This window comes from Mustela erminea, chromosome 13, assembly GCF_009829155.1.
Source record: "Mustela erminea isolate mMusErm1 chromosome 13, mMusErm1.Pri, whole genome shotgun sequence".
Lineage (NCBI taxonomy): Eukaryota > Metazoa > Chordata > Mammalia > Carnivora > Mustelidae > Mustela > Mustela erminea.
In genome coordinates, this window is record NC_045626.1 from 21906932 (window position 1) to 21934719 (window position 27788).

A 27788-nucleotide genomic window follows, 5' to 3' on the forward strand; every position below is an offset into this window, starting at 1 on the left:
CTTCTAGAGTTGGCTAAAGATTCTTTTGGAAAGAAAATTTCACTTGAGTCTGCTCCTCTTTCCAGCTTACATCGTCCAATATATGTGGCATTAACTATTCCCCTCAGGGCTTATCCATTTATTCAGCAAATATTTACTGGGCTCACTCTATGTTCCAGGCATAGCTCTATACCCTAGTCATAATTAATAAACATGAGAGATCAGGTCCCTGTTCTTGTGAAGCTTACATTCTGATGGAAGAAGACAGACATCAATCAATTAATCAATCAAGAAAAAAATAGCAAAGCTCTGCAGAAAACTAACATAAGGGGGTATGAGAAAAGGTGACTTGAGATCAGGGAAGGCCTCTCTCAAGGATGTAGGACAAGGGCATTCCTGATAGAGAGAACAGACAGTGCTAAAACCCTATGACAAGAGCAGTTTTGAGGTGTTCAGAAAGGACATCCGAAATAGGGCACTACGTCTGGAGAGCAGTAAAGAATGTAGAGAGTAGAATGATGCACTAGCAGAGTAAGATTGCGTAGTTTGCAAGGAGCTTTAAAAGACCATTTGAGGCATTTGGATTTTATTCCAGGCTTACAACAGGAAAAGACACAATAAATTATGTTTTTAACAGTTAATGTGAACAGGATTGTAAGGGAAAGATAGACTCAAAGACCCTAATTAACGATCATTCCAGCAGACCCGGGGAGAGATGGTAGAGGCGTGGAGATGGTGGTAGTAGATTATTGAGTCAGGAGCAGTGTAGGCTGTGTATTCAATGTCATGCTTCTAGGACTTGCCAGTGGCTGGGATGGAGAGGTGGAGAAGAGAAGAAGCAGGAGCGTTTTAATTTAATTGTTTGTTTGTTTGCTCGCTTGTTTGATTGGAGCCACTCGTCGATAGTAGTGTCTGTTTACAAATATGAGTAAGAGGAAGATTAAATTTGAGAGAGAAAATCAAGTGTTTTCAATTTGGTTAAGTTAAATCTGATATACCTTTAAAATCAGTGGATAGATGCTAATCAGCTAGCTAATAACAATACAAAAAAAAGGTGTGTTTCGGAACTAGGGAGAAAATCTATTTAGATGTACTAGAAGGGATTTAAAAAAAAAAAAGCCCATTTTAGACTTGGGGGGTGAGTGAAAGTGACTGACATCCCCCGCCTCACTGCAACCCATACCACACTGTACCAGCCCCACTGCAACCCATACCACACTGTACCAACCCCACTGCAACCCATACCACACTGTACCAACCCCACTGCAACCCATACCACACTGTACCAACCCCACTGCAACCCATACCACACTGTACCAACCCCACTGCAACCCATACCACACTGTACCAACATCATCTTCTTTTCTTTTTTAGGATTTTATTTATTTATTTGACAAAGAGATCACAAATAGGCAGAGAGGCAGGCAGTGAGAAAAGGAGAAGCAGGATCCCTGCTGAGCAGAGAGCCTGATGCGGGACTCGATCCCAGGACCCTGAGATCATGACCTGATCTAAGGGCAGAGGCTTAACCCATTGAGCCACCTAGGCGCTCCCCAAGAGCATCTTTTAAAAAATATATCAACAAGCCAAATTCAACAGGTCAAGGTAAAATGATGAATTGTAAACATTTACTGGAGACTAAAGAAGCCCTGCTATTTTTCCGCAGAGAATGAGATTTTTAAAAAGAAAGAAATTAAACATGGAATAAACAGTAAGCTAGTACCTTCAAGCTATTTGCATATTTAATTATTTAATTCTTAGAAAGATATGGGCATGTTCAACTCTACTGTGTCAGAACACAGAGAAAATATTAAGTCTTAATTGAACTAAATTGAATAAGTGTTGAAATGTGTCTTCAGAACTTAAGCAAATTTATATCTACGTGGCACAAAAACAAAAAGAAATGCAAGCACACATCTGCTACGAGTACTTTAAGAAACAGGCTAATACTGAGTGATAGCTGGTAATAGCAGTAGCTGTAAATTTAGGAAAATATATTTAAAGTTTTTGAAATAAATATTCACTTTGCACAAAAATGTAATGAATTCAGTTAGATTGTGATTTGTGTCATTAGTAGTTTAAACAGATTGGCCACCTGTACTCTTAAAGGCCTTTTTCAAAGTTTTTATTCTTAGTTTTTGTTTTTGTTTCTCTCTGAATAGTTTAAGTGCTTTGGAATTTATGTAAACAGTGAACCCTGCTCAGCTTGTCTCACGTCTTCACCCGCAGCTTCAACTAGAACCAGCCATATGGATGAGTTTGCCCAATCACTACAAGGGACAGTTGGAACACCCGTCTTGACTGATGTTATGCAAAATGTCAGAGACTTTTGAATCTCATCTTGGCAAGACATAATGGAAACTTTCCAAATCCAAAGATTGTAGAGAGCTGTACAATCACTACATAAAGGGACTGATGTGTTGCATATTGAATTCAGGCAATGATTACATATAATTGTATCATTACCATCATTACCTAAAGTGAGATTAATGGAAGCAACTATTCAGAAAAACAAGAAAGAAATTAGCTTTGAAGTAGCATAATGAAAGATTTTAAATGTGGGAAGAATTCAGTCACATTTTAAAATTACTGGTTGTGATTCCATCAAACTCACTAACCCCCAATCTTATTCACTGCTTCAATGCATGTGCTTTATTTCATTTGGCCACACAATGATTAAAAAAGGTCAGATATCTGTGGAATATAACCTCATAGCAAAGCTAATAAACCATACTGTCTAAAATGTTTAGTTTAATAAACGGACAGAGGGAGTTAGGAGAATGGTATTGACAAAGCAAATAAATGAAGTGTTAAGTGTTTCTTTTTCCTTTTTTTTTTTTTTAAAGCACCATCAAAATCAACATATCAGTGGTATAATCCCTGTTAGAAGCAAAGCAACATGGTACAGATGAGGACCATATATGCATATATGTTTCATGTCAAGTCAGAGGTTAGAGATTTCTAACATCCAAAATAAGTTAAATGAATTCATATAAATGAATTAATTCATTCATATAATCTAAACACAGAATTCTACTGGTTGTTTTTTCCACTAGGGGCTGTGTGAATGTTCCAACTGTAAATGTATCTAAGACAAAGACATCTGCTAGTTTCTGACTTAGAGTAGGAAGATGTTTTGAACCATGTGTTCTGCAAAGGAAAGGTGCTGGGATTCTAAACTAGAGCAGTCTTGACATCTGGAAATGCACTTTCTTCCCCTTCCTGGAACCAATGGGTTTTTCTGAGAATCTTCGAAGACATACTGCTCATGCTCAACAGTCTGAGACCTGGGGATGCACGTGAACACTTATTTCTGTATCTACACTTAAATCTGGACATGGACCATGGTTTGGAAATCATGGTAGTACAGACATTTTGACAGTTTGGTTCAATCAATATGTCAATTAATATTAAGTCATATTCATATACTATCTAAATTGTAATATTCATGATTTATACAGTTCATTTCTTTGCACTTCTGTATCCACTCTAGAAACTCAAAAGAATAATAAAAAAAATGTACATCTGGTAGTCTAGAAAACCTGTATTTATAGTGTTATAATATTTATAGGGAGTAAGAACTGCTTACCTCTTACATGATGTAGCACTTAACATATTTTAAGTCTTTGTTATGTATCTGTTCTTTAAAAAAGCTTAAGGGATAGAACACCCAAACATCATTACCTCCTTTTATAGAGAAGGTATAAAACAGAAAGAAGATGAAGGTGAAACAGATAAAGACTTAAAACCATTTCTTTCTACTCCTAGCTCAGAGCTCTTTCCAAAGAGCGCTGTCAGTTACAACCACATGGAATTAAGAACAGCTCCAGTGATGAAATTCACATTCAGCCACATCCTTTACACCTACATGGTCTGAATTACTATCACCTTCTTCTTGGCAACTGCAGTAATTCTCTTACTAACCTCCGGTCTCTATCTTCTCCTATTCTCATTATTGTTGTAGCCTACAGCAAGGCTGATTCTTCTAGATTGGTACGCTGATCATGATGCTTCCCTACTTAAAAACCTTCAACGACTTAGCACTTGTTCTTAGAAAGCCTAAAAGCTTTAACATGGTCCAACATGGTCCAGTTCTGGTGAGACCCTCTTCCAAGTTGTTACACTGCTGACCTCTTGCCTGTGCTCACATTGTGGAAGGGGGTAAGGAGCTCTTTTATAAGAGCACGAGTCCCTTTCACAAAGGCTCCGCCCTCATGACGTTAATATCTCCCAAAGGAGATGAGAGATCTCTTAGTATAACATGGTGAGCATTAAGGTTTCAAATATGGATCTGGAGGGACACAGTCATTCAGACTGAAGCAATTCCCTGCAATGTCCTTCACGATCTAGCTCCTGCTTACTGACCTTCCAGCCTCAACTCCCACAGCACATCCTCTTGCCCATGGTTCTCTAAGGCTCACTATCTTCTGTCACATTCCTTGAATTCACCAAGATCCCTCCTATCCCACGGTCTTGTTCCTAAGTTTGGAATGAATTTGCCTCCCAAACCTTTAATTCATACTTGTTTCTCCTGCTAGGTTATATGTTTTGTCATGCAGGAGTTCTTGTTATTGCTCTGCTCAGTCTTGTGTCACCAGTAACTGGACTACAGAATGAATGTCACTTTGATATGTCTATTCATTTCTATCTAAATAGGTAAAGTGTTCTATTGAATTAAAAGCCATTCAATGTTTCATATTGACTGGTTCATATTTGGAAGTGCCTTAGTGAGTAAATTGGGTAGTTAAGTAGTCCATAAACTGCCACAAATGGAACCCCATTAGCAAATTGCCCTTTCTATTTGTGCAGCTAGTAATGGCAAGTTTGGTATGGCTTTCACAAAATTAAGTGCTTTTAGTGCAAATTATGTTACCAGATTCTCAAAGCTTCTAAAATAAACCATAGTGAAAACATTTATTAACTCCCTAGATTTAAGTGAGATATATTTAGGCTAGAAATATTTTAAGTATAAAATTACAGAGTTTTCTTAGAAGATAAAGGACTCTATTTACGAACAGTGAAAGTTACATATTCACATTTTCAGTTATAAAGAGACATTTAACCCTACATTCTGTTATGAAAGAAACAGTCTTCTCACATTGTCGGTTCCTCCCATTGTCCACTACTTACATTTCTGAACAAGCAGACTGAAAAGAAAACTTGATTCTAATTCAACCCAATAGTGCATTCACCGTAGACCACTTGACTCTCCCTAAGTCAGAATAAGCACCAGTCCTCAATATTTATAAATGCTGATGAAGAACTGATCAGAAGGTCTCCTTACTTTAAAGACACAGAGACAGAGAGAGAGAAGGGGGTTGGGCAAACCAAGAAATGGACCCCTACTAACTATAAAGAACGAACTGATGGTTACCAGAGAGGAGTTTGGTGGGGGATGGGCAAAATGACGGATGTGGATGAAGGAGCGCTACTGTTGTGATGAGCGCCGAGTGATGGATGGAAGTGTTGAATCACTCAATTGTACACCTGAAGCTAATATTACACTGAACATTGACTAACTGGAATTCAAATAAAAACTTAAAACAAAAAAAGAAGAGGCAACAAACTATGATGTTTCCCCCAAACAAATGAATAAATAATTTTTCTACTTCTGAGAAGTTTCGCCTAATGCAGAATTCTCCTACTGAGAAAATTTCCCTGATGATATGGAAATTAAATGGCAAGTTTGGACTCTGAAAATAGTTGATATGTGTGTGTGCGTGTGTGTGTGCACGTGTGTGTGTGTGTGTGTGTGATTCTCAGGATTCAGATAGTAAAGACTGATGGCAAGAGGAGAAAGGACTAATGAAAAGAAAATACCTTTAGGGTCAAAATGACCTAGAGTTGACATTCAGTTCTCTTCTTTGCTTACTGTGAGCTTAGAAAGTATCATTTAACTTGTCGAGACCTCAGAGTCTTCTTTGTACAATGGGGCTAACAGAATATCTAAGGGATATGTTCCAAGACCCCCAGTGGATGCCTGAAACCATGAATAGTACTGGACCCTATATACGCTATGTTTTCTTCCCCCATATATGTGTACTCTGATAAAGTTTAATTCATAAATTCAGCACAGTAAGAAATTAACAACAATAAATGATAACATAGCACAATTATAACAATGTACTGTAGAAAGTTATGGGAATATTGTGTCTCTCAAAATATCTTACTGCCTTGTACTCAGCCTTCTTTTCCTTATGATTTGAGATGATAAAATGCCTACATGATGAGATGAAGTGAGGTGAATGACACAAGCACTATGACGTTGTATTAGAAAACTGTTAACCTTTTCATTGTCAGGATGATCAGTTTCCAGTCCATAGTGGATTGTGGGTGACTGAAACCAGAGAAAGCAAAACCCTGGATGATGGGGGACTGCTGTATAGATCGAGGGAATAATCTGAAGTCTGACAAAACTAAGGACTTGGTGGTTGTCAGTCCTTACCCCCATCCCCACCCCCGCACAGTAATTTATTAATGGACTCTTGGGAGATTACTGTAGCCACTGTAATTGAGAGAAGGAAGAACTAACCAGTAGTTTTTTCACGTTTTATCTATAGATTTCATCGAACAGTGCTCTCCTTCATGTTATGTGCACTAGGCAAAAGGCTAAAGCTATAGAATATATCTGCTAGTTTTAGATTTATGATGGAATATATATAGCATAACTGATGTAGGCCAGTGTACTAAGAATAGTGTGTTTTTTTTCCTTTGAGGAATATCAAAGACAGGGAATATGAACTTGGCCACTCGCACTATGAAAGCACGGATGGCAGTTACCAAAATGATATGATTTGTGACTCTGCCCACTCATTCATTCAACATTTACAAAGTTCTTACCATGTGCAAGGTACTGTGCTGTTCCATAGAATAATGTGAGAAAGCAGCTGTGTTCCCTTCCTTGATGGAACATAATCTCGACATGGAAAAAAGTGGTGATCTTCATTAAAGCATTTAATAAAACTGTTTAATATATAGCTAAAACTGAGATCGGCCCATGAAGGAAGGAAGTTAAGGAGCTAAAAGAATATATGATGAATGAATCCCACGTGGGTAAAGAGGTCCAGAAAGGCATCCTTATGCAACAGTGTTTTGTACTGATGGAAGAATGTCCTGAGAAAGCCGGTAAAGGTCACTTGTCTTCCCTCTCTGAGAAACTGCCCATGGTTCAAGACACAGCTCCTTGAAGCCTCATGATTCCCCCAGGCCTAGCTGGTTGCTGCCACCTCTGTCCTCCCAAAACTCTCTCCTTATGCTCTGCTTTGAGGTTTCCCATAGTGTAATTATCTGTGTATATCTCTCCCCACACATATGGGGAGGGCCGGATGTTGTCTCATCCTCTGTAACATCAGTGCCTGGTACCCTAAGCACATACTGGGCACCCCGGAAATGTTTCAAGAATCAACTGACCCATCTCTAACTCTTTTTTGATGCCTAATACTTCCATGCAACTGTAAGGGCCTGGCTGGCCAAAGGGAGTCATTTTGTGTTTATACAGCGAACTTAGATTAACCCCGCCCCTCCCAGAGGAACTTACTTGCAAAGCATAGATACAAGGCCAGGTCAGGCCAGGTGAAGACATCCAATCAGTGGGGCGCGCATATATATACTAGGGTACATTGAAATTCAATTGGCAATTCAAATGACCAATTCAAATGGTAACTTGTCTGTTACCTAGCAGTTTTTTCTGTGTGTGGCAGACCTAGTATGACTGTGCAGTTTTCTCTGTGTATTGCAATCTCATTGGCCACCTGTGTATAGCCTGGCCAAACTACCTCTATAAAAGTTAGTCTGTGAGGCTGGGAGGGGTCCCCTCTTTGCAAGAGATGGCCCTGACCGGTCAGTTTGATTCTCGATGCTTGGAGCGAAATAAAGCTTTGCTTGACCTTCGCTTTTTATCAGTCTCGCTCCTTTGATTATGGACCCTAACACAACCCATTTGTTTTAATTAAGAATTAAGGATTTTGAAGAGAAGTTTTTCTTTTCCTTTTTGACAATGGTGGAATTCTGAGCAATTTTCCCTGATTAGATGACTTTTTACTCTAGCTACAGTTTCATTTAAACAAGGTAAGAGGCTCCTGGGTGGCTCAGTGGGTTAAACCTCGGCCTTCAGCTCAGGTCATGAGGTTAAGCCTCTGCCTTAGGCTCAGGTCCTGATCCCAGGACCAAATCAGGCTCTCTGCTCAGCAGGTAGCCTGCTTCTGTCTACTTGTGATCTCTCTCTCTCTCTCTCTCTCTGTCAGATAAATAAATAAAATCTTTAAAAAAATAAATGATTAAACAAGATATGAGGATTTTCTGAAAAGTCTATTCGGATGCAACACATTAGAAACTAACACCTCCATTCAAGGACCTGGTGATGGGAACTTTAGTTACCTAAAAGGAACCAAAGAGAACAGGAACACGGACAACATACAACCTTGCAGAAATAAGCAAGACTTATGGATTCTTTACAGCAATGATGAAAACTGTAACTGCCAGGAAGTTCCATAAGGCTAAGTGGTACTTTGTCATGCAATAATAATTCTGTTTAGTTCAGCAAAAATGCAAGGAAATGCAGAGAACTTCCCTCCTGCGGTGGTTTCTGCATTTCTGCTAGATCAGAGATACACCCTCTCTGCGCCCTGCTTCCCTCATAGTACTCTGTTACCTAGCAACCAACATGTCTAGGCATTACAAGCATGGGGGTTATGTGAATATACACCCTCACTCTCCTTTAACAATAGATAGGAGGAAATGCAGTGGGGAAAACAGCTATAAATCATCATCAACAACAAAAAAGATAACTTCTAAAAAGTTTGCTTGAGAATGCTTATTTACATGTCATTTAAATATCTTTCTCAGTATTTGCAGGAAGGCATACTTCCTTGTTTCTGGAATCTGTTTTAATATCTGAAACTGAAAACAAAAAACATAGTACTAGTAGGATTAGGATAATGAAGAATTCTTTCCTATAGCATTCAATAAATTCTGTGTGTGTGTGTGTTTGTAGTGAAATCTCTTTGATTTCATTTCCATAATTGACATTCATTTAAGACAAATTGTTATGCCCTGTGGGAAAAATAATATTTCAAAGCGTTATTCCTTGTAGACTGTCAAACTTTTCAACTGACCTTATACTCCTGGGTTGGTACAGTTGTTTCAATGAAACATTGAGAAGGAGTAGAAGATGCAGTAAAGCAGGTAACAGCCAAAGCTCAGACATGGAAGTAAGGTTGTTGCAGTCAAAAATGGAGAGGAATAAAGGACTCCAGCACCAGCTGGCAGATTTAACAATGGGATCATTGATGAAAGAATGGGCCAAAGGATCGGGAAATAAAAGAAGAGGAAAGAAATAAAGTGTGAGAGCCACGGGGTGGGAACAGAAGGAAGGGGTAATGAAGGCAGCCAGCAGAATTGGTTTCCTAGTGAAAAGGTTAATTAAATCTTCCGTGGCATGGGATTCTTAAAGAACTACTTTTTTGACTATGTGTGTATATATTCATGCGTGTTCTTTGTAAACACACAGAGATGATAATGATTCTCTCCTAACATCCTTTCACACTGATGTTTGAGCACATTTTTTTAAAAGGACAGTATTTTTTTTTTAAAGCTTCTTTCATGTTGAATGGAAAGAAATTTAACACTACTGACCTGCAAATAAATTTAAGGAGCCAGAGTTTGTTTTCTTTTCACTGTTCTGCTTTATTTTCTCCAAAATTTAATACCGGCAGTGAAAAAGCAAACCTTCTATCTCTGTTAAAATTAATGGCAAAATGAATCAACTCTTATAAACAATAGAAGGGACAAAACCCACAGAGCTTGAGAGCTTCAGTAATATTCCCAAGACCACAAGGCTGATTTCTAAGCTGAAGAAATGATTATAGATCATCCCAGGAGGACGCCAACCAATAAGATGACAGCAGCGCTATTTGTTTCCTGCCTTTTGTGTGTTTCTTAAAGTTAATCTTGCTATACTGTCACACAGATTCCAGCAGCCTGGGGCAGGTTGTGGGTGGAGTTTCCGATGTCAGTCTAAAGGGCAAATGCTGATCAGTATAATCAAGAACACACAGTCCATTCAAGGCATGACATGGTGTTTCCATCACTGTTACTCTTTCAAGTCTGTCCGTCTATTTTGTAAACACTCACATGGGAGGGTAATGCATGCAGTAAATACCTTCCTTTTGTTTGTTCTGTATTTAGCCTGAGTCTTGACTTTAAAAAGCATTTGATGTATTTGTTTTCAGAATCCTGGGTTATTCTGGCTCCTGAAATAATTGCAGTTGATCAGGCTACAAGTTGTAGGAGAAAAAAAGTATTAATATATTTGCTCAACAAGAAGCCAGCCTTCCTAGACCCTCCTGTGCTTAAATAGAATCCTTTCATGTGGAAAATCAGAAACAACAGAGTGCAGCAGTTTCTCAAGGAAGGCATTTTTTTTTTCTTTTCAATTTTGTCAGAAAGCAAATGAGAGAGAGAGAGAGAGACACGGAAACAGAGTCTGTCATAGACATTTCATCCTGCCCCCAAGTCTTAGGAGATGTCGCCAGTGGTTTCATCTCTAAAGAAGGCATTTCTTCCTTTACCAATGAGAGAGGAGATCAGTTTGCCAAAACTGAGCAGGATGGATGTCTTTGCAAATTGAACCAAAACAACAACAAAAACAATAACAACAGAAATGACAATAAGAACAGCCTCGGAACCAGGGATAGCTGAACAATGTGACGTGGCACCTGCCAAAACCACATTTAACAATGTGTGGTTCTGGAAGATTCTTCCAAGTACTGTGAGCCCCACTCAGCACAGGCTCAAGAATAGGCATTATAAGTCTTGACTTCCTCTTATTTAATGTATGCACACTTACTCTCCCATAATTATAGGGCAAAGATAGTTTCAGCATTAATGAATCAGCTTTAGTGATACTAATATATGTCTCTTGGTTCAAAAGGATGGGCAATATTCGTGATTGAAGAATTTATTCAAAGACACAAAGAAAATTAAAACCCTGGCATTAAGAATTAAAGAAATTTGTCTAAGAATTAAAGTCTATCCCATAAATTAAATACATGATGTCATGTCTATCACAGAATGGTGGCTAAACTTATTTGCTATTAAATTCCACTGCTTTTTAAGAACTCTTTGGGCTACATTAAAAACCTATTAGGACATGTATTATGTTCATGTTTCTGTATTAGGTGCTTGGTGAAAAACAAAGATATCAAAAATGCTTCTTTAATCCTCAAGGTATCAGTATTTTTGGGGAAAAACAAAAATATCAAAAATGCTTCTTTAATCCTCAAGGTATCAGTATTCCATTATGTTTATTAAAGCAGGAAATCCAACTCAGCACAGGCTCAAGAATAGGCATTATAAGTCTTGACTTCCTCTTATTTAATGTATGCACACTTACTCTCCCATAATTATAAAATTTATAATTAAGAAGATAAAATTTATATCCCAAAATGACTTCAGTTCAAGGCAGAAGGAAATCAAACTCTTGGAAAATATCATCAGGTGACAAAACAGGTCAGTTTCTACATCCTGAACTGTGTGAATTAAGGCCCAGTAGCTCCTAAAACAAAATAAAACAAAACAAAACAAAAAAACAAAAAACTGAAGAAGAAAATAAAACCAACCCTCCATAGTATCTAACACTAGACTTGGGAAAGGGACATGGTGGGCCTAATTTGACTGTATTTCTAGATGCCCAACACAGAAATAAGACTTGCAGAGAAAGACTTGGCCTCAGTTTAGTCATCTGTAAAAGGGACTGAAAAATCTCCCACAAACCCATCTTCGGAGTGCAAGGTCTGGTTTGTGAAAAATTTTCTAAGATACAACTCGGGTACTTAGTGTAAAATCATATAGTAGAGGACAAAATTTAACATATTATGAGATAAAGTGTCATCTGATTTGTTACTGCCAATAATAGTTATCCTAAAAATAGTGGTAAGCACCTTTTCTTGAACACTTACTCAGTTTGAACCTCTCAAAACTATGAGGTAACTATAACTATTACCACTTATAGTCACTCTCAATGCTTAAACCCGAGGACTTAATGTTTATGGGTGAAAGAGTTGGGATTTGAATCTCTTTCTGCTTCTGACTATGCTGTTAAGCACCCACCTAGACAACTTCTGCTAACCATTCCATTCCTGGACCTAGCCAGATTTAAGTATTTAACTTGTTCTCATCAACAGTAAGAGTTAAAAAAAAAAAAGAAAGAAAGAAAGAAAGAAAATGTGTGAATTAAAAATAAAGAACATATCATAGGACTTTCTAGAGCTGAAAATCTTTAAAGCTACTGAACATCCTCATTTTACAGATAATTAAACTAAGGCCAAAAAAGGGTAAATCATTTGTTAAAGGTTACCCACCTACATAGTCAAAACGAGATATGGTCCATAAGCCATTTGATTCCTATTCTTGTCCTTTTACTCTTTCTGTACTCGAACACAGCAAAAGTGCTGAGGAAAGAATATGGTCCGCTGAATGTGCTAATTATCTAAAAGGTTAAACAGAACACTCTGTGTCAACCTTTATTACTGAAAACCTGAAAGTATCAGTTGGATTTCCTGCTTTAGTAAACATAATGGAAGAACAAGATCTATGTCTTGGCTTCAATATGCTGCAGCGGGGAGGTGCACTGAAGTAGGACTGATTTGGGTTCTACTCTCAACTAGCTATTTGTTACTCAGATGTGTAGACTGTTAAATGAAGACTTTCCACTGAATCACACCTCTGGGTGTTCACTCTTTTGTTGACGCCTCTGGCATCAACTTTGACCCGGCCATGTGGTTTGCTTTGACCAATGGCACATCAGCAAGTGTGAAACAGCAAGGCTTGCACAGCTATGGTAGTAATGTGAACGGACCCATTCTAATCTCCTTGAGCATGAAAGAATAGAGAAGAGAGATTCCCAGCCACTTCAACCATTGTAGCTGGGCTCAGTTCTCAGTGGCAGAGCCCAGAACCTAATGGATATAGCAGCAGCTATGAACAAGATTAATAACCTAAGGTAGGAGAGTTTTCCCCACTGCGGTCTATCCACTTTCAAGAGGAGAGTGGCTCCTTTTGCGTGTCCCCAGTGAAGTATTAACAATGAGATCCAAACCCAGCCATTGCTTTTATCCATCCATTTCTCTCTACCTCAACAGAGGGTACATCCTATATTTCAAAAAGGTCCTCTTTCCTCTATACTTTGAGGATAAGCTAGACTTAGTGACTCACTTCCAAAAACTAGAGGATGGAAAGAGAAAATTAGTACTTAACAGTGAAGAAACTCTGATAACACTACCTTATTATCTGAAGTTAACATCATCAATGATAATTCATATAGATTCATATACCTTCCTACAGGAGGTTATAGGAAGAGCACTTTAACTCTATGGCATTCTTTAGAAAACCTAACACATAACACCTAAGATAAACATCAGACAATCCCAAATTTCAAGCATTCTACAAAATCCCTGACTACAGGGCTCCTCAAAACTGCCAAGGTCATGACAAATTTTAAAAAGACTGAGAAACTATTACTGACCAGGAAATACCAAGGAGAAGGAGACATAACAATTGAATACAATGCGGCCTTCTAGATTGAATTTTAAACAGGGAGAGGACAATAATGAAAAAACAAACAAACAAACAACTGTTGAAATCCAAATGAAGTTTGCATTTCAGTTTAAAAGTGGGAGAGACATCTATCAGAACAAATTTAGTAGCTTCTTCCAACCCACAGGAGAAATTAAAAAATAAAAGATATTATCTACACAGAGGAGAGGAGTATTTCTGTACATAATCCATCCTAATTTGCAAGATTTTATTATTGTGCTAGACACAGAATGCACTATATTCAGTGAAATTGTTACTGAATCTAAGATCTTCAAAGCTAGAGCGAAAAAGTGAAAAAACAATGGAAGACAGGAAGGAACAGAGGCAGGGAGGCAGGGAGGAATGGATTTTGTGGTTGCATCGTCTTGTTCCGTATCTCCCTCACGACTAACTCCCATAAAAACTGGAGTACAGAGAAAACACACCAAACAAAGAAAAACATTTACTGTATAACTGAATGATTCAGATGGCTGATTCTAGTTCATTGAATTTACCTTTCCCGATGGACACCTTGTGACTAGCCTATAAAGTGTACACACGCATATATCACTTTTAATGAAACTATTTTAAATATTCATTTTTAAATGTTATTATTAAATGTGCTTAGATCAGTTTTTAGAAGTCACAGATCTTCTGTCTCCCCTGCCCCCCAGGCTTATTTATTTTTTCGAGAGAGAGTGTGCATGAGTAGAGGAAGGCGTAGAGAGGCAGGGAGACAAGCAGACTCCCTGCTGAGCAGGGAGCTTGACTCAGGCTCAATCCCGGGACCCTGTGATCATAACCTGAGCTGAAATCAAGAGTTGGATGGACACTTAAACAAATGAGCTACCCAGGTGCCCAGAAGTCCCAAATCTTCTCCTATCAATATTCTGCACTAATCCTTTGTTACCTTGTAGCATAAACTTAATTGAATTGTAACTTTTCTCTGGCACATAGAAAATGGGATGAACGTAGGTCAGTGGACACTGTTCATATTGGTTTATGTAAACTGCTTTTGTAGGACAACATGGTCTAGGATGCAGATGAGGAGAATCTAAAAATTTACACAGGTTTACATAAATACAAGCTTACACTTTAACAAAAGTGCATCTGGCTCTTTAAATATTCATGAAAATAATAGTAGAAGGCCTCTGCTCTGTGGGGTGTTTGCTCCCTTTTGAAGAGTTTAGTTCTGCAAATGTGGTGGTAAAAAGGTTGGTTGGATGATACTGAATCATGCTATTATGATGGGGGAAAAAGATTCGGATGGAAAACGACATCATCTGTGCCTTTGATTTTTTTTTAAAGCATATTGGAAAGAGATCAAGAAGTGCCACTTGGTGAATAACATAAAATAGACCTAGCAACATGAGGGAACAGAGACAGACAATCTGGAAGAACATGCTAATTTCAAATATGTCACTTTTAGAATTGGTCACACTCTCAGTTATAAAACAAGGGCTCTTCCATCCAGTGAATATCAGCTTTCAGACATAGGCACAGTGATCAATTTGCAAAATCAATTATCCTGGGTTATAAAGAACTCATGTTTGAGGTCCAAGCATCTACGTTTCTAAAAACCCAACTTTGAATTTAAGGATGGTTATCTTAAGCCTCCCAGCAGAGGTCACTAAGCTAATGATAAATATAAGCTCTATTGTAATACATAGTCACTACTTCCATTAACAGCACGAGGGAAAAAAAAAATATATATGTAATGTCAAAGGTCCTGCTGGAGAAGTTTTGGATGAAAACACAAAATATTTTTCAGCAATAATGATAGTACGTTACATAGAGTCAAAATCTAATCATCGGGGCACCTGGGTGGCTCAGTGGGTTAAAGCTTCTGCCTCGGCCCAGGTCATGATCCCAGGGTCCTGGGTTTGATTCCTGCATCAGTCTCTCTGCTCGGCAGGGTGCCTGTTTCCCTTCCTCTCTCTCTGCCTGCTTCTCTGCCTACTTGTGATCTCTGTATGTCAAATAAATAAATAAAGTCTAAAAAAAAAAAAAAAAGAAAATCCAATCATCGTCCTTTAGTATAGGTCTCACAGAGGGAGCAACAGTCTACAGCCTACTAGCATCTAGAATTATAAACACATGAGTTTGTTGTATTGTTCAGATACTATCAATATGTAGGGAAGAGAACTATTGATGAATATTGAATGATTTTCTAATGATGATTTACTTAAACTTTATACTTAAATAATTTGAACATAACAGAGGCACAGGCATTTCATTTAGATACACCCTGACTTTGGTTAGGACCACTTAAGTCAGTCTTCATCTCCACAGTGCCCATGGGTCACCTTGCTCTGGTACTCCATCCTCATATTTGCCACAGTCCCCGGCCCTGGAGTAGTTGTGGGCTTCAATGGGGCTACATTGATATTAGTAAGAGTGAAGGGCTGAGATCTTTTACTTGAAAATATAGGTCAGGGCATAGAAGGGCTTGCCTGGTATACCACTGTTCCCTCCTTCACCTTGAACAGAGCCTCCTAGGTGCTTGAGGAATAGATGATGCACAATTCCCTCAGAACCTCAGGGCTCTTCAGTCCTCTGTGGAAGCTCTCTTTCCCCCCCCAGACATTTGGGTAGGCAGTCCCTTCACTTCATTTAGTTATCTCCCCAATCATTATTTCTTCACAGAGACGCTGCCCTTTCTGACCACCAGTCCTAACAAGCACACACATTACTCTCTACTCCCTTATCATATTTTTTCTTCAGAACACTTTGGACATTCCTATTATCTTCTGGGTTTATATATCCTCCATGTATCGTCTATCACACACACACCCCACAAACATACACACACACACACATTAGAAGAATAAGTCCATAGAGGTAGGACTTTTATCTATGTCGTTTTTTTCCTAAAAAACGTCTTTTTCCTACCGTGTCTGGTACAGTACGAATGCAGTTGGTATTTCCAAAACAAATAAACACACAAACCAATCTATGTAACATGTAGCCTACACCCTGGAGCTCTGCAAAAGATAGAGACAAGAATCATGACCACAAGGCACTTATATTTAGTTGAAGAGACAAGAGTTGAGCACAAAATAATCAGTTGTACTTCTGCATCTGATTCAAAACAAACTGATCGGTGCCAGGAAAATGAAGTGTTCTTCACTTACAGAAACATAAGACTTAAGTAGGAAACTCCAGTGAATTGATCAGATACTGGAAATATTAGTTTTAATCAAATCTCCCATTCTTTGAGAAGTTCACACACACACAAGAGAGTCATACTCTGCTCCACTGTCCAAGACAGAATTTGAGGCTGAGTAGCTCATTGTCTTAAACTCACATGGAATTTCTTAGAGCCTAATGTTCTTATTATATCTTGATATTTATTCTTTCATCTCTAAATTCATAGCATAGACCAGCACATCAGACACTTTTGAGATGAGAAATCATTTGTGAACTAACAGTACTTAATTAAATTTTTCTTTTGCCTTTTTTTCTTTTCCAATTATCACAAAAACATGGATGTGAAAATGTGCCTTTTTTCCCTTTGTCTCCTGTTCATGAATCAAGCTTTAAAATCTGAAATCTTCTTATTTTTTTAATTCTTCCAAACCTCAAATTAAGCATTAGATCTTGCTTTATTTTGGAATATAACTGAAAACAAAACAAGCTGGTAGGAGTGAGAGGGCTAGAAGGGGGGTTCTTACTCTCCAAAATTTTCAAACACGTGAGATTACTTGAAACCAGGGAGAATTTAACCTGTTTTCCATTCTCTAAACAACCTCTATCCTAATAATAAATATTTAATTAATTCAGACATTCCTGCTTGACTTTCCAGAAAGTTGGCAACCTTACACCTCCCTTCTGCTTTGATAGACTCATTCATTTTTTCCACCCTCACAGGAGAGAAAAAGAGTGGGAAAAACTAGATTTTTTTTTTAAGGACACCCTTTAATGAATGTGTTTAATAGCTGACATGTCTTCTTTCTTTTTATTCGATGAAACTGGCACATACTCAGCGTGGCATTGTTCACTTTGAAGTGGCTTTCCATTGTTTTCTACCAGCCTCTATCAAGGCCTACTGACAGATGACCTATCAAATGCTTCCTCCTTTGTCTTCCAGCCTCCTTGCCACCCCTAATTTTTTTTCTTTTCTTTTTTTTTTTTTTTTTTTTAGTTGTTACTGTTGTTGAAAAGGCACAATCTGCTCACCCTCTGGCTCTTCCTCCTCCAGGGGTAGCAGTTGGTAAGCCCGGGACCTCCCCAAGCCAGGGGCTGTTATGCAGAACGTGTCTGGATCCCAATTATCCAAGGAGGAGTAGTGCATAAATTAGTAGATAGTGTTTCTAAAGCTGTCAGGGATAAATTGTTCTTATTTCCTGACACTGTCATAGACAAGAAGGGTGATTCTTAGATGAGCTCTGACACCCCTGTTGCTCTGGAAGACAAAGAGACCCTAAAGTCTCCTGCGAGGCCTGAGCCAGGAGGAGGATTGCAACTGACTTATAAGGGAGGTTTAGGAAATCAAATTGAACTGGCTCTGTGGCCAGAAGGCTAGTTCAATTCAAAATAGGTAAGATGACATCTATCAATGAGACAACGGTTTCAGGAATCATCTGCAGTATTAAGCTGAAGCTGCTTGAATGATATTGTAATGGGTACACCTGGCAGGATCTCCCCTAGGCGGTAAGAGTGGGGGAGAACTAACCCCTACAACTACTAAGTTACCTTTACCCTGTGAAGGCTAGTAGACTACACAGCCTTAACCAGAACTTCTACAGATCTTCCTGGGCACAAACCTTCTGAAGGTCCCTGTCCTCACTGAGCTTGCTCCTCAGTCAAGATAGAGTCAAGATAGAGTCCAGACTCTATCTTGTGACTGTAATCCTTCTTTTGGTCTCTTGCTCCAAATTTGGACATTCAGGTTGTACCTTCTGGTATAGTTGACATAGACAGTGTACATAGAATTCAATTATTTTCTTACTAGAAGACCCAGCATAAAACTGAACACATACCTAAACATACCTCTAAACAATGATTTGAGATGCAATTGTAAAGATTTTCCATCAAAATAATTGGGGGGTGTCTTTTAAAAAAGTTTTCTTTTACATGTTAGTTCTTCAGATTATAAGCATAGCTCATCCTGAAAGTGAACTTCTTTTTTTCCTTTGTCTTTAAGATTTTATTTACTTATTTGAGAGGGTGAGAGAGAACAGGAGTGGGGCGTAGGGGCAGAGGCAGAGGGAGAAGGGGACTCCCTGCTAAGCAGGGAGCCCGAGCTGGGGCTCAATCCCAGGGCACTGGGATCATGGCCTGAGCAGAAGGCAAATGTTCAGCCAACTGAGTTACCCAGGCACCCCTGAAAATGAACTTTTGCAGAAGAGATCCTCTCCAAATCCAGTGGAAGTGACACGTCACAACAGGCAAATGGCGAGATACTAATGAGTTATTTTCTTTTTCTAAATTTTGTTAGAATAATTTGAATGAGTAAAGATACTATTAACAGTAGATAGTGTCTGGATAGACAAAAATAAAAATAAAAAAAATTTTTTGAACTGTACTAAATATCTGACTGACAAAAACTCAGGTCATAGATATATATTTTTTTTCCTTTCTATAGTCATTTCTGTTTAAAGACTGCTTCTATGCTTTGCCATACTCCAAATCAGTATAAAGATGAAAGCAAACCCCTTAAGAGAGCAAATTCCAGTACTGCTGTGTGTTTACCAAAACTGAAGATCAATCATTGCATTTAGTGTTAGATCTAATAAGTACCAGTCACATACTGGAAAAACAAAATCTATTGTTACTTTCTAGGGCTGTTCTTCTATTCTCCTTGTATGGAAACCTCACCATGCTTTCGAATGAGAGAATTGAATATAAGTGAAGTATATAAATATTTTCAAACTAATGGTGGATTAATTTGAGTAAGTCAATGTCTGAGGAACAAAGCATATGATTTAATTCTTCTTTTGGTAATTCCAGTGTCCTAAATAAAATGTCAGTTTCACAGCAGGGAAAGGAATGGCTCTCTCCCAATATAAACAAGAAATGCTTGTTTAGCTGCTGTTGATTTACATGAGAAATTAGACTTTTGACTTCCCTATATTTGGCTGACTAAACTTAAAGTCTGTACTAAGCTATAATTATCAAATGTCACCTAGGCATAAGCTACTTTGTCCTTACAATATCCTTTGATATTGCCACATCACTGAATATATGTAGCTATTGTTTTTCAATGGATGGTATAAATCAGACTCCGATTATCTAAACAGTTACAATTCACTAACTTCTGGATGACATCCAAACTCTTCAAGCACATCTGCTCCACACACCAGAAAAATGTACAGCAACTAGTGCAGCACAATTCAACATAACAATTTAAATATTTTATATAATTAATGATATGTAATTAAACTTAATGTAATTACATTTGGGTTCTCTGAGGTAACTATTTTACAATTAGCGTTTCATCAACAAATAGCTTTTCTGAGGCACCGTGCAGCTCTTCCTATAGAAATAAGCCATACCCAGAAGTGTCCCTGTTACAGTAAATAAATTGTGGAGCAAAACCAAACACTCTAGCTCATCAGCCCCCAGCTTTTGATTATGTTAGAAACAAGAGGGCTTTGCCTGCCAAAACCACACATCAACCTAAATGTTAATAGCTTTGCCTTTCAGCTTGCTGGCAGTTGGAAAAGGGACAAGAAGGTCCAACCACTAGATGGCCTTTCTCATAACTGTATAAGCACAGTCAATTACCTAGAAGTTCATAAGGAGAAGTCAGTGTCCTATAGTCATGCCCCAACGAGACCAATAAAACTGTCTACTAGTCTGCCTTTCTTCTCTGGGTCAGGAATTTGATGAGGAGCTGGTGGAGGAGCAACATCTGAGAGGCTCATCTGTCTTCAGTGATGGAGGAAGGACATCAAGTAAGTGTTGTATCTGAAGAAAGTCATTCCATACCCTTGGCTCCATTAAACTGATGCCCACATCATGGAGCCATGGTGATAACAAGGAGAGAGGACCACTAGGATTTTTGCTTTGAAACATTTGGACCACTGAACTGATTTATAGAGAAGATAGATGATTTTAAAATATGTTCTACCCCCAAATCTGAGTTCAAAAGAATTGGAACAAATGGGTTCTTTCTCTCACACAGAAGGCTCAATTCTGTAGCTGTCTAGAATCGCTCTCTAGACTTCATCTTCTGAAACCCACTGTGCCTCTGGAAGGAATCCAGTTCTCTCTTCCATGCATTCCTTTCTCTCGGTCTTCTCCAGCTTGTCCATGCCAGAGATTAAGTTTCTTTTATTTCTTTCCTTTAAGGATTTTTATTAATAGCAAAACAATACATGTCCACAGTAAATGTCAAATTAAACTTCTAGGCTATGATAATAAAACAACCATCTGCTGACTAGCCCTGCTCAGATAAAAATGATACTTTCAGGAGTGACCTCATTCAATTCTTATTGATTCTTTTCTCATTCTAAATAAAACTATTATTTCTTGATTTTTTCCATTTTAAATATTGTTTAGTGACTTTCTACTATGGAAAGTAAGAATGTAGGGGACTTGTTTTGAGAACTGTCTTACCCCATCTAAAACATACTTCTCCTCTTACTTTCTTGCAATATAAATGAGGTATAATTTAAAAATACATTAAACATTAATATTATGATGTTCATTATAGGGTCACATAGTGTGCAATGATTATGCTTTCTTACACAAATTTTAACTTCAGCTAAAGTAAGTATATTTTTTACTTTCCTAATTTTCTTTCTTTTTTTTTTTAAGTTAACACTTTATTTTTTCAGTTAACATATAATATATTATTTATTTCAGAGGAACAGCTCTGTGATTCATCAGTCTTACATAATGCCCAGCACTTATAACATCACGTGCCCTCGTTAATGTCCATCACCCAGTTACCTCATTCCTTCCTCTCCCTCCCCTCCAGCAACCCTCAGTTTTTTTCCTAGGATTATTTGTGTAATTTTCTATGCAATTTTCATTAATTAACCCTCTAAACTCTTCCAGAGAACTACACCTGTTTTTCCAGTAAAGGTGAACACACTGGGGGCCATTAAGAGGTGTCACAATTGTCCAGTCCAGCCTTGACAGCCTGCCCCTCAGCTGTCATCTGAAAGCTTTCCTTCTAGCACGCACTGTCCAGAGAATTCCCTTTGCGTCTTTTCTGGATCCTGAGGCTTCCCCCTCCCCCGACACACACACTCCTTGGTAGAAGCACATTCTTCAGTAGCTTTGTGAAAAAAGAGTCCAGAGGAGGTAAAATTTTTGAGAAATAAATGTTTAAAAACACCTAAAGTCTATTTGAAATTTGTCTGCACATAGAATTCCACTTTGGAAATCATTTCTCCTAATTCACTCAATGTATTCCTTCAGTGTTTTGTCAGCGCTGCTATTCAGAAATATGTGTAAACTTTGATTTCTTACTCTTTAGATGTGAACTTTTATTCTTTTCTTTCTGGGCATGTTTATCCCTGAGGTATTTATCCCCAAAGTTCTAGAATATCATCATTATGTCCCTTTGGGGTGAATGTTTTCTCATTTATTGTGCTGGGCAGTCAATATGCCCTTTCAATCTGGAAATCCATGCCTTTATTGAATTATTTCTTTTACCATTTCCTCCCCCTCTGCTTTCTGGATTTCATGGTTGGGAATTGCTATTATTTAGAAGTTGACTGTCCTAGAACAGGGTTCTCAAAGTCTAGTCCAGACCAGCTGCATCTACATCAGCTGAGAACCTGTTGGAAATATGCTTTCTCAGGTGGCATCTCAGACCTTCTGAATCAAAAACTCTACCTGAGGGGCACAGCAATCTCTGTGTTAAGAAGCCCTCCAGGTGATTCTGATGCAAGTTATAGAATCACTATTTCAAACTCACCCTCTAATATTTCTTATTGCTGTTTTTCCCACCTTCCACATTTTTTGTCTTTTCATCTCTTTGTGAGGAACTTCCTCAACATTATCCTCCAATTCTTCCATTGCATTTTTCATCCCTTCTATCAGAAATACCAGGTTTTAATTTCTGAGTAACATGTCTTATTTTTTATAAGTTTTCCCTCTTACTTTATAACTGAGTGTTCTTGTTTTATGGTTGCTTTATATCTTTTCTTTCTCAGAATATTAATTTAAGTTTTATTACACTTGTTTTAAGATTTTTTTTTTGCTTCCTGAATGGTTTTGGGTTCTTTTGAATTCCTTTTTATTTGCTGCTTTTGTATTCTTTATTTTAGAAGATTTTATGTATTTGGTGATTCTTAGATATCTGTATCTATTTAAAAATGAATAAATGAATAGATAGATAGACCTTCTGAAAACCTTGTGTACACAAATGGGGTATGTCAACTATAAGCTTCCCTCTAGCTCTTTGGTAGACAACTCCTAAGTCAGTACCTTGAATCTTTTCCTTTGGGCAGAGCAATTTCTCAGACAGGCATTCTCTAATTTTGGTGGGTGGGGGGTACTGTGGAAACATTCCATTTGCCAATATGAGAAGGGCCAAAAGGATGGGGAGGTTGTGAGATATCACCATCCAGTTTGCAGACCTTTCACCTAATCCCTCATTCCCAGTACAATATCTCATCCCCACTCCACCATTTGTTTTGGTGATCCCTAAATGCTGATCCTCTCTGATTTAATCTCTCTGGGAAGTGGGTATCCCCTCTTTTGCTGCAGCTGCGGAAATTGAATTGCTCTGCTCTATGGGATCATAGAGAGTCTGTAGGTTTAATGTTCCATATTCAGTCCACTCATTCTACTTGCACTCTGTTTTCTTATGCACCTCCACCATCAAAGTCACCTGTTGCCTTGATTCCTGAGCTTTGCTGAGGTTCCTAGGCCACTCTTCCTTGTTTAGCATTAAGTCATTATTTGTTCCAGGAGGGTTTGCCTGATGGCTAAAGGAAAGAACCTTGCTCTCTCAGCCTGAGTGAATGTCTGGTTGCACAAACTCAAATCTGAAATATGATGGTTAAGAAAGACCCTCAAGGTAATATTGATTTTGTTCTCCTTTATACATAATTGAAGTCACAGATTTTCTACCTTGACCCTGGGGTCACCCGGGTGACCCTCAGATTCCCCTTAGTCTCTTTTTAACTCCATGGCACTATTAACTTGAACCAGAGCGATACAGTCACATGGGTGATTTACAGTCCATATTGGTTCAGGTGCCTCCCAGAAGCAGGCAATCAGATAGTGTTTCTGCTTCACCTTCCTGTCCTGGTGGTTTGATTGGTCCTTTCATGGGTTTTCCCTTCACAACATTTAGTTGGGGAATGGGGGAGGTTGGAAGAGGAAGGGGATTAGGATAGAAGCATGCATATAAAAGCAATATATTTATGGAAATCCCATTTTTTGCCCAGCAAAAACATACTAATTGAGCAACTATGGGAAAAGATGGAGCAAAATAATTGATTTGTTTTTTCCTCCTTTTTCCTCTTTAAAACACAAGTCTACTAGGGGAGCCTGGATAGTGCAGTCGGTTAAGTGTCTGACTCTTGGTTTTGCCCCAGGTCATGACTCAGTGTCCTGAGATGCGGCCCCACATGAGGCTCTAAGCTCCGTGCAGAGTCTGGTTGAGATTCTGTCTCTATCTCCCTCTGCCCCTCCCCCTGCTCACTCTCTCTCTCAAACAAAAAACCCAAGTCTACTAATACAGTGACAGATCAAGTAAAAGTGAGGTGTGATGGACTAGAAAGAACACTGAGGTGGGACTAGGAGAACTGGGTCCCAGTTCTCTGCCATTGACTGGCTAGTCAAGATCGAGAAGGCAAGAATGTTTGGATCACTTCCAAATCCTCATACAACCCAAAATGGTTAATACTCAGGCAAATCATTTAATCTATGTATTTCATGGGTCGAATCTGCAAAACAGGAATGACAGACTACAAAATACCAAATAAGTCTTCCATTTGCTCTTTGCAACCTGTGAAGCATGAGTCCCTGGTGTGTACCCATTATCAGTGGTTACGCTGGTTGGGGTGAAACTCTATTGTTGTAAGGCTTCGGGTACCCCTTTCCATTCTACTTTATTTTTTTTTAATTATAATTTAACTTTAAAAAATTATTCTAAAACAAGAAATATATTGGGTTCAGTGGTCCAAAAGCATGTGTGGAGCTTTAGTGAAAGCCTAAGTGGAGCATAATTGGGAAGCTAAATTATTTAATACATTCAGAGCTCGGGGCATCTGCACATGTTCAACAGTTGCACTTGTTTCGGCCTGGTTCATTTGGTTCCTGACTCTAGGAGTTCTTATCAAAATGACTTCTTAGATTAAAAATTTAAATAGCTTCAGTCGGTGAAGCATTGCATAAACACAAATAAAAAGTGGTACCTTGGGAGAAGGCAACTAAGCTTTGTCACCACTAAAGATTCACTCAGAGGGGCTCCTGGGTGGCTCAGTGGGTTAGGCCGCTGCCTTCGGCTCAGGTCATGATCTCGGGGTCCTGGGATCGAGTCCCGCATTGGGCTCTCTGCTCAGCAGGGAGCCTGCTTCTCTCTCCCACTCTGTCTGCCTCTCCATCTACTTGTAATCTCTGTCTGTCAAATGAATAAATATAATCTTTAAAAAAAAAAAAAAGATTCACTCAGAGTCACTGCATGAAATGTTCTGTGGGCCTGAGCTAGGGAAGGTAATCAGCAGCTTCCTCCAGGCAGTAACATTAGGTAACTTGGTCCTATTTCTTTTCTTGATGTAGTGTCCTACAGGGTAACATTTTGGCATTTTAGATTATCATTCACTCTGCAAGTGGGAGGTCTATTTTTAAAATGTGAGCATCAATTTGTTAATTTGTAGTTACTTCATGGACAAAGCTAGTATCTGGCTGTGGTCTAACCACTTGGCTGATAGTCATTTGTTCTAGGTTCACCTTCTCATCCTGGCGGTAGTTAAAGGGAGATAGGAAGGCAGATTCTGGCAAACACTCAAATGCCAGACGTTTATCGGGCGTGGACAATTGCCACAGGCTAAAACAGCTTCATTTTTGAGAGAGTTCTTTTAGTTGGTAGATTACCATCAAGGTACTCTTTCAGTTTGCAAGCAGACACCCACCTACTTTTGAAGAACTAGTAATGCATTATACTGAGTAAGGGATGTTGATTTAACCTCCCTAATGATTCAAGGTGCTAGTAAAAACAACCCATAGGATAGTCAAGTCTATAAATGTCACTTAGATGATCATATACCAACAGAAATATACTCTGAAGTGTGGCGCCTGGGTGGCTCAGTAGGTTAAGCATCCAACTCTTGATTTGGGCTCAGGTCATGATCTCAGGGTCCTGGGATGGAGCCCTGCATCAGACCCAACACCAAGTGCAGAGCCTGCTTGGGATTTTCTCTCTCCCTCTGCCACTCCCTGCTCCCCCACTCTCTCTCAAATAAATAGATAAAATCTTTAGAAAAAGAAAAGAAATCTACTCTGAAGCAGTAATTAGTCTTGTCTGGAAAGGATGATACAGGTAACCTTTTTTCACCTTTTCTGTTCCCAATTCCTCTACAGAAAAACACATGTAAAGACAAAACAAAACTCTGCTACAGTTACTTCTCACTGAATGGAGTCTACTGACCTGAAGCAGAAGATGTGCAGAACTAAAGTGATGAGAAGTAACCTTTTAACCCCATCATGCTTCTCAGATTAATTAGGAAACAGAACTGTGTAATCATGACAGTGTAGAACTAGAAGGTGAGAAGAAGATCGCTTTCAAGTTCTGGGTCACTGACACAAATGGAAAGTATTTAGCCTTTAGGTGTGAGTACTTAAATGCTTCTGAATCAGAAATGGTGAATGGGGCCCATGCTGTGCTAAGGTCAATCAGATAAAACGCTGTATGTAAAGATAAAGAGTATACGTATAAGGGTTTGGTTATTGGATCATCCACTCAAAAACATAAGCCAATGACTACATGAGCCAAAGCCCCTTCGACAATTAATTGCAACTTGAATGAAAACTCCGAGGATGAAACTTGTCATGGCTTCGGTCTCTGTTGAGAGGAGATGCATTGGCAAGAAAACAATAATTGGGGCCTCACCCGAACGAATGCTCCTACCTTCCCCATAAATTTATTTTGTGACACTAAAAAGTATTCAGTTTTACTTTCCTCTGTAATGGATAACTCAAAATCAAAGTCATCCCATTCTGCACATCGGAAATACTCAGTGAGTGGGGCCTCTCTTACGTGGCTGAGAATTAAAGACAGAACCTAGGCAAAGAGATTCTAGGCAAAGAGAATCAGGAGTGTAGAATTATGGGATGATCACGCTGGGAGTGTGATGAATAATTGGTTCTTCCACCATTTTACACTGTACAAGTTCAGACCGAGAGAGGTTACGTGATAGGCAGGGGCTTTCCGGTAGTACAAATCCAGTTCGTCAAGCACAATATTTAGGATTCCTGACAATAAGGAAAAAGAAGACACAGTCCCTACCCAGGAGGTGGTCTCACTCCCATGCAGAAATTGATGTATAAACACAGAATTACAATGCAATCTTTCTAGCCAAGACGGGATTAGGACATGCATCTCTTGGTTTATCAGTGGCATTTACATCTACCCAGCTGTCTCTAATACACTGAAACTTGGCCTTAAGTGAAACAGATCTGTTTGAAGCAAGAGAGGCAGATTGCAGTGAAAGAAAACTTCACATCACTTCAGGCACATTGCAGGTATCCGTGAAAAACGCTGGAGCCTGGCTGGTTAAAATAAAACCCTGACTGTTAATATAATACCGTGATCACCTGCACTGAGAAAACCTTGACCCTCGCCGAGGGGGCCCTTGGAAAATTCTTTCTAGTACAGAATCCCAGGAAGTGTTTCCAGCTAGTGCTGAAATGCAGCCACCACCATGTGGTGAAATCCAGCAGCATAATCTCCACGAGCAATCCTCAGACCAAAAGAAGCCAGGAGGAGAAGGGACGCAGCCAGTGGGAGCATTCGTGCGGAATAAAAACTGCATTTGGCACTTGCTTCACACACGCTGTGGGGAACATCAGAGAGAGTGTGGCACCGTGAATCACGCGCGGGTCTCAGAGCACAGCCCGGTTTCTGTCTCAGCATAGACGTGCTCTTGTTCCCTAATACCGGGTCACTCACTTTATTCTCCTACTTTGCCTTGTCTCTATCGGTGCATAAGGGAAAAAGACAAGCTCTGATGGGCATCAGACCCAGCCAGCCTGCATCCTCTGCATTTCACCTTCTATAAATAAGATGGGCACAGAGTAAAGAGTTTCTAAGTCTCTCCTCAAAAGAC

At 38.9% G+C, this 27788-nt stretch overlaps 1 protein-coding gene and 1 long non-coding RNA gene across 5 annotated transcripts in view; one reads left to right on the plus strand and one right to left on the minus strand.

Annotated features, from left to right (window-relative positions):
* DCC (DCC netrin 1 receptor) overlaps positions 1-27788 on the minus strand; it is a 1159911-nt gene that overhangs the window by 820132 nt on the left and 311991 nt on the right. The window lies entirely within an intron of this gene.
* On the plus strand, positions 11421-26624 carry LOC116571912. 2 transcript variants are annotated; one of them, XR_004278042.1, is made up of 4 exons: positions 11421-11487; positions 20200-20450; positions 21212-21267; positions 21559-21886. It is a non-coding gene; the product is annotated as an uncharacterized LOC116571912 (long non-coding RNA). The 2 variants fall into 2 exon arrangements; XR_004278043.1 differs by lacking the exons at positions 21212-21267; positions 21559-21886 and adding an exon at positions 26044-26624.